The following is an 8,006-nucleotide window of genomic DNA, read 5'->3' as shown; positions in this document are numbered from 1 at the left end:
AACATTTTCTCTGCCCTTTGGCCCCCTCTCTCCCGTCAGTGTGCATTGTGTATCTGCATTAGGCATGGACCACCCTCCCCCATAGGCAGGAATACCTGCTCAGGGACTTCCCTGGTGGCGCAGTGGTTAAGAATCTGCCTGCCAATGCAGGGGACATGGGTTCGAGCCCTGGTCTGGGAAGATCCCACATGCCGCAGAGCAACTAAGCCTGTGCACCACAACTACTGAGCCTGCGCTCTAGAGCCCACGTGCCACAACTACTGAATCCTGTGTGCCTAGAGTCCGTGCTCCACAGCAAGAGAAGCCACCGCAATGAGAAGCCTGCGCACCACAACGAAGAGTAGCCCCTGCTCGCCGCAACTAGAGAAAGCCCACGTGCAGCAACGAAGACTCAACACAGCCAAAAATAAAGAAAGAAAGAAAGAATCCACCTGTCAATGCAGGGGACACCAGGTTCAATCCCTGGTCCAGGAAGACCGACATGCTGTGGAGCAACTAAGCCCACGAGCCACAACTACTGAGCCTGCACTCTAGAGCCCGCGAACCACAACTACTGAGCCTGTGAGCCACAACTACTGAAGCCCACGTGCCTAGAGCCCGTGCTCCACAACAAGAGAAGCCACTGCAATGAGAAGCCAGCGCACTGCAAAATGAAGAGTAGCCCCTGCTCACCATAACTAGAGAAAGCCCGTGCGCAGCAACAATGACCCAACGCAGCCAAAAATTTAATTAACTTTTTTTTAAAAAAGAAAGAAATACCTGCTCAACCATAAAGAGCAGCATTCTCCTAGCATCAGCAAGACAACTCCTTAAAAGATAACATTTCTTCTTGACCTTGTAAGGGGCCACAATGACACTTAGGTCTGGATCGTGTAAACTGTCGATAATACATCATTTAATATACAGCCCTCTGTCTCAAAACACTTGTAAAACTGTGCCTGGACTTCTAATGGGTGGAACAGTTCTTGGAGCTTTCTGAGGGACTATTCCTGAGGTTATAATCCTCAATTTGGCTCAAATAAAATTTTCCATTTCTTTCTTAGATCAACTGATTAATTTTTCATCAACAGAAGGTGTCCCAAGAGAATTAAGTACGATATCAGTCATAGGAAATGTAACTGCTGGTTGTTACGAGATTGGTTGTCTTTCTTTCTTTGAATTGAGTTCTTTGTATATTCTCGATTAAGTCTTTTGTCAGATGTGTATGTATTGCAGATATTTCCTCCAAGTCTGTGGCTTACCTTTTCATTTTCTTAACAGTGTCTTTGATGAGTTTTAATGTTGCTGAAGTTTAATGTATCAATTTTTAATTTTATGGTTAGTGCTTTTTTTTTGTATTTTCTCTTTAAAAAAAAAAAGTCTTTGTGTACTCCAAAGGGACAAAAATATGTTCCTATGGTTTATTTATTTTTTGCGGTACGTGGGCCTCTCACTGCTGTGGCGTCTCTCGTTGCGGAGCACAGGCTCCGGAGGCTCAGGCTCAGCGGCCATGGCTCACGGGACCAGCCGCTCCGCGGCATGTGGGATCTTCCCGGACCGTGGCATGAACCCGCGTCCCCCGCATCAGCAGGCGGACTCTCAACCACTGTGCCACCAGGGAAGCCCCTGGTTTCTTTTTTTAAAATAAATTTATTTATGTATTTATTTATTTATGGCTGTGTTGGGTCTTCGTTGCTGCCTGTGGGCTTTCCCTAGTTGCGGTGAGCACGGGCTACTTTTCGTTGCGGTGCATGGGCTTCTCATTGCAGTGGCTTCTCTTGTTGCGGAGCATGGGCTCTAGGAGCACAGGTTTCAGTAGTTGTGGCACGTGGGCTCTAGAGCACAGGCTCAATAGTTGTGGCGCGTGGGCTTAGCTGCTCTGCGGCATGTGGGATATTCCCAGACCAGGGCTCGAATCCGTGTCCCCTGCATTGGCAGGCGGATTCTTAACTACTGCGCCACCAGGGAAGTCCCCCTATGGTTTCTTCTAGAGACGTTTCAGTTTTGGCTTTGATGTTAGGGTCTTTGATGAATCTCAAATTGGTTTTGTCTGTGTTATGAGGTAGATGTCAAGAGTCATTTTTCTCCACTTGTCTTATCACTCGTTGAAAGGACATTCGTTTCTCCACTAAAATGCAAAAATGGGAAATACAATTCACAGAAGAAGAGAAATTCTATTCATCAGAGAAATGCAAATCAAAACCACAATGAGATGTCTCCATTCTCTCCCTCAAATAGTGAAAATTAAAAAGCTGACAATACCAAGTGCTGGTGAGGACGTGGCGCAACTGGAATGAACATGCCGCTGTTGGGGATGCAAAATGGCACAAAAAGAACTGTTCGGAGAACAATTGGGTGTTTTCTCATAAAGTTAAGCATGTACTGGGAATTCCCTGGCAGTCCAGTGGTCAGGACGCCACGCTTCCACTGAAGGGGGCACGGGTTTTATCCCTGGTCCTGGTCAGGGAACTAGGATCCCACAAGCCTCGCGGCATGGTCAGAAAAAAAAAAAAGTTAAGCATGCGAACCAGTCCCCTACTCCTCAGAGAAAAACATTTGCACAAAGATTTGCACACAGATGATCACAGCAGCTTCACTGATTAAAGCGCCAAACAGGTAACAACCTAAATGTCCATCAGCAGAAGCTCCATGCCGGGGAGCTACCTGACCATGAAAAGTAATGGGCTAGTGACCCTGCAGCAGCTCAGAGAAATCCCACAAGTGTTCTGGTGAGTGAAAGGAGCCAGACACTAAGGATTCCATTTCTGTAAAGTTCAAGAACGGGCTGACTGCTCATGGTAATACCAGTCCCCACAGTGACTGACTCAGGGGAGGCCAGAACAGAAGGAGAAAAAGCGTTATCCGGCCGAACTTGGGTCTGCTCGCCTGCCGAGCAGCAAAGCCAATCATCTGACACGGGGCTCTGGTGAAGGAAAGTATACAGTGTTGATTGCAGGGCTAAGCAAGGAGAACGGGCAGCTCCTGCTCAAAGACCCCAGCTCTCCGGGGGCCGGATCAGCATGTGGACTTTCTTCTGATTGGTTGGTGATGAGGTAACAGGGTGACATTTCAGAAATCTCAGTCATCAACCTTCTGGTTCCAACCAGTCCGGGGTCTACAAGCTTGTGGTCTGAAAGTAAGTCACCATCCACCCGGGTTGCGAGCGTCTTAGTTCCTGAAGAACAACTCAAAGAATTCCATCAGATTGTTGTGAAAATCCCTTGAGGAGGAGCTAAGGTTCAGTTTTATCCTGAGCTGACTGTTGTCTCTACTTTTCTCGTTTACCTGCTTCTCCCTCACTTCCCTAATTAGTAACTGCCTATCCCTGCTCTTTGAACTCAGGAAAGGCTTGGGAGGCTAGAGCCTTTTTCTACAAACAGGAAATGAGGGACACGGAGGGGCTTTTGTATCCGGGAGGGCCTGCAGGGTCCTGCTTGGTTTCAGAAGGGGGACCAGGGAGTTTCCTGGGGTGGTGCGAGTGTTCTCCAGTCGAGGTTTCGGAGTGAGGCAGGACCACCAGCATCACCTCCCCCTGGGAACTGTCTGAAAAGTCTGTTTTCCGGCTGCCCACAAGGCCTTGCTGTTGCTGGTGCAGGCCAGGGTCTGAGAACCTCAGCTCTGTATATTTAAAGGGCATTGGTCACTCAGAGTAGACAAGGAACAAAACACAACAAAATACAGACCCTCGGAAACAACACCTGCCTGGCATCTACTGGTTCCCAATACAAGACATCCTGGGGTGGAAGGTTGCAAAGATGTGGGGCAGAGTCTGCTGGGCAGTTGCCTGGCGGGGCGTCTCTCCAGGGGTCCCTCTCTCTGCCTTTTTCCCACATGGGCCCCACCCAGGGGAGGGGGGAAAGGGGAGACTCCTTGGCCTCAGCCCGATTCAGATCTCTGTGGGCTGAATCTCAGTTGATGGTGGCCCATTTCCCAGAGGTGCAGACGAGTAGCTGGGCCAGGCAGGGGAAGGGGGTCTGGCCAGGCCGGGGCTCCCGGGGCCACGGTCACTTCCAGGCGCTGTGGGACCCGGGCCAGGAGGGAGGTGCCGAGGAACCTGGCCCCTGACACCGTGATGACTCAAGGAACACCAGAAGTTCCTTCCAACCTTGTGATGAAATACAATTTATATTTTATGGCAGGACAAGAAAAATGTAAAGATAAAACTCTTCTGTACCTGCTCGGGCCTCCTCCCTCCCCTTTAAGGTGCGTTGCGCATCTGCATTAACCAGACCTCCTCAGGAGCCCACATTCCTTCTTAACCTTGTAAAGGTCACCTATGACCCATTACTTGCTTTGTACGCTTTAGCCCTGCAGATCTGGGTTGTGTAAACTGTCAACACATCATGTAACCCTTTGTTTCAAAAACTTGAGCCAAAGTTTCAAGTTTCAAGAGGTCTCACTGTGCTTTGACCTCTAATAGGCGGAACAGTCCTCAGAGCTTTCTGAAAGACTGTGTCCTGGGTTATAATTCTCAGATTGGCTCAAACAATTTCTTTTTCTATGTCATTCTTAGATTGACTATTGATTAATTTTTTCATTGACACTAATGTGGAGGGCTGTGCTGTCCAGGGAACTGCACCCTGGCTGGTGTTTACCATGCACTGAATCGGAGAAGGTGGGATGCATCTGTGTGCAAACCTCAAACACCATCCACAGCTTCCCTCATCCCCATGATTACCGGCTTTGCCATTAAAACCCCCAAATCACCACCAACACTGCCAGTCACCGGGGTGCATCCCAGGGGCACTGAGAGCCTCGCTTCCCACGTATGTTGGGCTTGGGCTGCTCTGTGGGTCCGAACTCTTGCTGGAAGGCCGGCAGTGCCAGGCCTGGACCGAGAGTGTGCCCCGCAGGCCAGGAGCAAGGGGGTGGCTGTGAAGATGGTGAGGAGTGATGGCTGACGTCCCCCTCCACCGACTCCATGACCTTAGGGTGCTGGTGTGGCTCAGGAAGGGGGCCTCTGGAGCCTGGAAAACCCACAGGTGCTGTATGACTACATGGACGCTCTAACGCAAACCTAGCCGGTGGCTGCGTGAGGCCAGTGGCACGTGTAAGTTTGGGGAGACGAGGTACAGCTAAAGCCTCAGGGTCACAGAAGGAGTGAAGTGTGGAGCGAGAGCGGGGGCTGGGGATAAGGGCCTCGGGGGGCCAGCTGGCCGGCTCTGACTGCTCCAGAGGGGGCCCGGTGCCTGGCTCAGCCCCTTCCCAGGCGGTGGAAGGTAGGGATAACCCCAAGGTGCTCTTGCACGGGCTGCAGGACCCAGGAGCCTTGGTGCCCCCCCCACCGATCCCTGGGGACAGGCCAAGGGTCAGGCTGGGTCAGTGGGCAGGAGGCTGCCCTGGGGAGGTCCAGCCTCACTGCAGCCGTAGGGCCGGCGTGTACAGGGAGGGCTCCAGGACTCCTGTTCCAGCAGCACCAGGACTGTCCTGTGGCCCAGCCAGGGCCATGGCACCATCCACTGGGAAGCCGGTCGGATGCCTGGAGGCAAAGAGAGGGTGGCAGGGACAAGAGAAGCGGCTGCCTAGATGCCAGCGAGGAGCACATGGGGCAGAGGCCGTGGGCCTGTGAGTGGTGGGGGCATCAGGGAAGGCCCCCCTGAGAAGCTGGCCTTTGAGCAGATGCCAGGGTCTTGGGGAGAGCCAGGCAGGGCGCTGCGGACGGGACACAGCCAGTGCAATTGCCCTAGGCCAGAGTTGCCCCCTGTCGTAAGAGGTGTACGAGGTTGAGGTCTGGAGGAGTGGGGGGGGGTCCCAGTCCTCCCTGAAGACTCGTGTCAGGAGCCTGGGGGGCTGGGAGCGGAGGAGGGATAGGACTCAGGTTTTAAAGGTCCCTCTGGTGCTGTGTTGGGAGCAGACTTAGGGGCAAGGGTGGAAGCTGGAAGCCGTGAGGGGCCACTGCTCTCCCTGGGGGCAGGGACAGGGACCAGAGGTTGGTCATGATGGAGTGGGTGCACGGTGGGGAGAGGATATGTTCTAGGCAGCCCCTGACTACCCGTTCACCCTGGCCAGGCATGACAGTAACCACCTGCACAAGTTATCTTACAACAGGAAGTCCTAGTAAGGAATGCAGAACTAAGAAGCCACCACCAACCGGAAGACCTCGGGAAAGGTCAAAAGGAGAGAGAAGACTCCAGTCCACACGTCCTACCAGCCGCTCAGAAGCCTCCTCGCTGGAATCTGCCTTGACTGAGCGATGGGCCCACTACCAGGAAAGACCCTGAGTCAGAGTGATTGGCCAGAGACAACCCGGAAACTAACCCCATCACCGTAAAACCCGAGACTGCGAGCCGTGGGGCAGAGCAGGCCTCCTGGCTCCCTCGCCCCGTCACCCCCGCTGCTCTCCGCCCGGGCGCCCGTCCCCAGTAAAGTCTCTTGCTCTGCTGGCATGTGGGTCTCCTCGGACAATCCATTTCCTGGTGTTAGACGAGAGCCCACTCTCGGGCCCTGGAAGGGGTCCCCCTCGCTGCAACACCAGGACAGCCAGCTGCTGCAGTCCCGCAGGCTGTCGGGGAGGGAGGGCGTCAGGTGGGGGCAGGGGTCTCTGGTTCGGGGGGTCTTGGTGCTGAATGCGAAGCAGCAGTGGGGTTAGTGGTCTGGAGCTCAGGGCAGGGGTTGGGCTGGAGAAACATGTTTGAGGGGAACTGGGTGGGGCATCTGAAGCCTGGAGGCTGGAGGGACCACCCAGGGTGGGGGGGGGGGAGATGGAGAAGGACAGGGCCCAGGGCAAGGTCGAGCCTGGACCTGGGAGGAGCTTCTGGAGAACTGGATGCCCTGGGGTGGGGGAGGGGCACTCCAGGGCCTGGGGTGTGGCCTCCAGTTGGGACCTCGGTGCTGACCTTGCCCAGGGCAGCTGCAGTGGAGGGTGGGAGGGAGAAGGAGGGATGGGGTGGACCCTCGAGGCTTTTGGGGGTCTGCTTTGAAGGGAGCAGGGCTAGTGAGCGCTGGGATCCAGGGCACGCATGCAAGCGTGGCCTTTGTCACCAGACAGGACGTCAGGGGTCCTGGGAGGAAGGGCAGCAACCTGGGCAGAGACGGGCAGTGGGGAGACGGCTGTGGCACAGGGGGTGGGGGGTGGCTCTGCAGACCACTCTGCATCCTCAGGGATGCTGCAGGAAGCAAGTCCACCAGCCAAGACGGTGGGGGCCCTGGGGGAGGGGGAGGGGGTGTGGGCCGGTGAGATGGGGCAGACCTGGGTGTGGCTGGTGGGTGCAGCCTCCCCGCTCTGCTGGGCAGGTATGGGCGAGCCGGAAGGTGGATCTAATCTCTGGGGTTCAGTGGGGGAAAGGGAGCTGCTCAGGGAGAGGAGGGCCGTGTGGACACAGTGGGTGAGGCGACAAGGGCAGGTCCTGGGGGAGGGGTCGGGTGGGGGGGTTGAGTCAGGTGAGCAAGGGCGGGTGTGGAAGGTGAGTCAATCGTAACAGCGATGGACGGGAACCAGAGCTCAGTTGTCTACGCTGCCTAAGAAATTGTCCTGGAGCAGAGTGGCTTAAAACAGCAAACATTTCTTTTTTCTCGGTTTCTACGGGCCAAGAATACAGGAGCACCACGATTTCTTAAATATGACACCAAAAGCACAGGCAATTAAAAAAAAAAAAAAAAGGTAAGTGGAACTGATCTCAGGTGGCCTCGGCCTGCAGAGGCTCGAAGCGGGATCTCGGTGAGCGTGTGGAATCCTAACCACTAGACCATGAGGGCCAATGGCCAGTGACAAGGCCCTGGCTTGTCTGCTTTGTAGAAATGAATTTCAACAAAGGGACAAAGTACAGAAAAGTGTTTATTAGGAGGAAAGAGAGTGCGTGTGGATGGACACGCGGGCGGGCTGAGAGGGAGAGTCATGCCCTCGTGGTGGTTTGAATCACTTATATGGGGCATTTCTTCCGGGTTTCCTCTGGTCAGTCACCTTGCTTTGCCTGGCTCTGAGTCTGTATTTGGTTTATCTCAGGCTCCTCCCCTGTGTGCGCATCTCTTAGCCAAGATGGATTCTGGCGCAGAGTCATGTGGGTAGGTTGACACCACCTATTATGGGG

This window comes from Lagenorhynchus albirostris, chromosome 9 (assembly GCF_949774975.1).
Source record: "Lagenorhynchus albirostris chromosome 9, mLagAlb1.1, whole genome shotgun sequence".
In the NCBI taxonomy this organism is placed as follows: Eukaryota; Metazoa; Chordata; class Mammalia; order Artiodactyla; family Delphinidae; genus Lagenorhynchus; species Lagenorhynchus albirostris.
The sequence above is the reverse complement of the archived record's forward strand: the minus strand, read 5'-3'. Positions refer to the sequence as shown.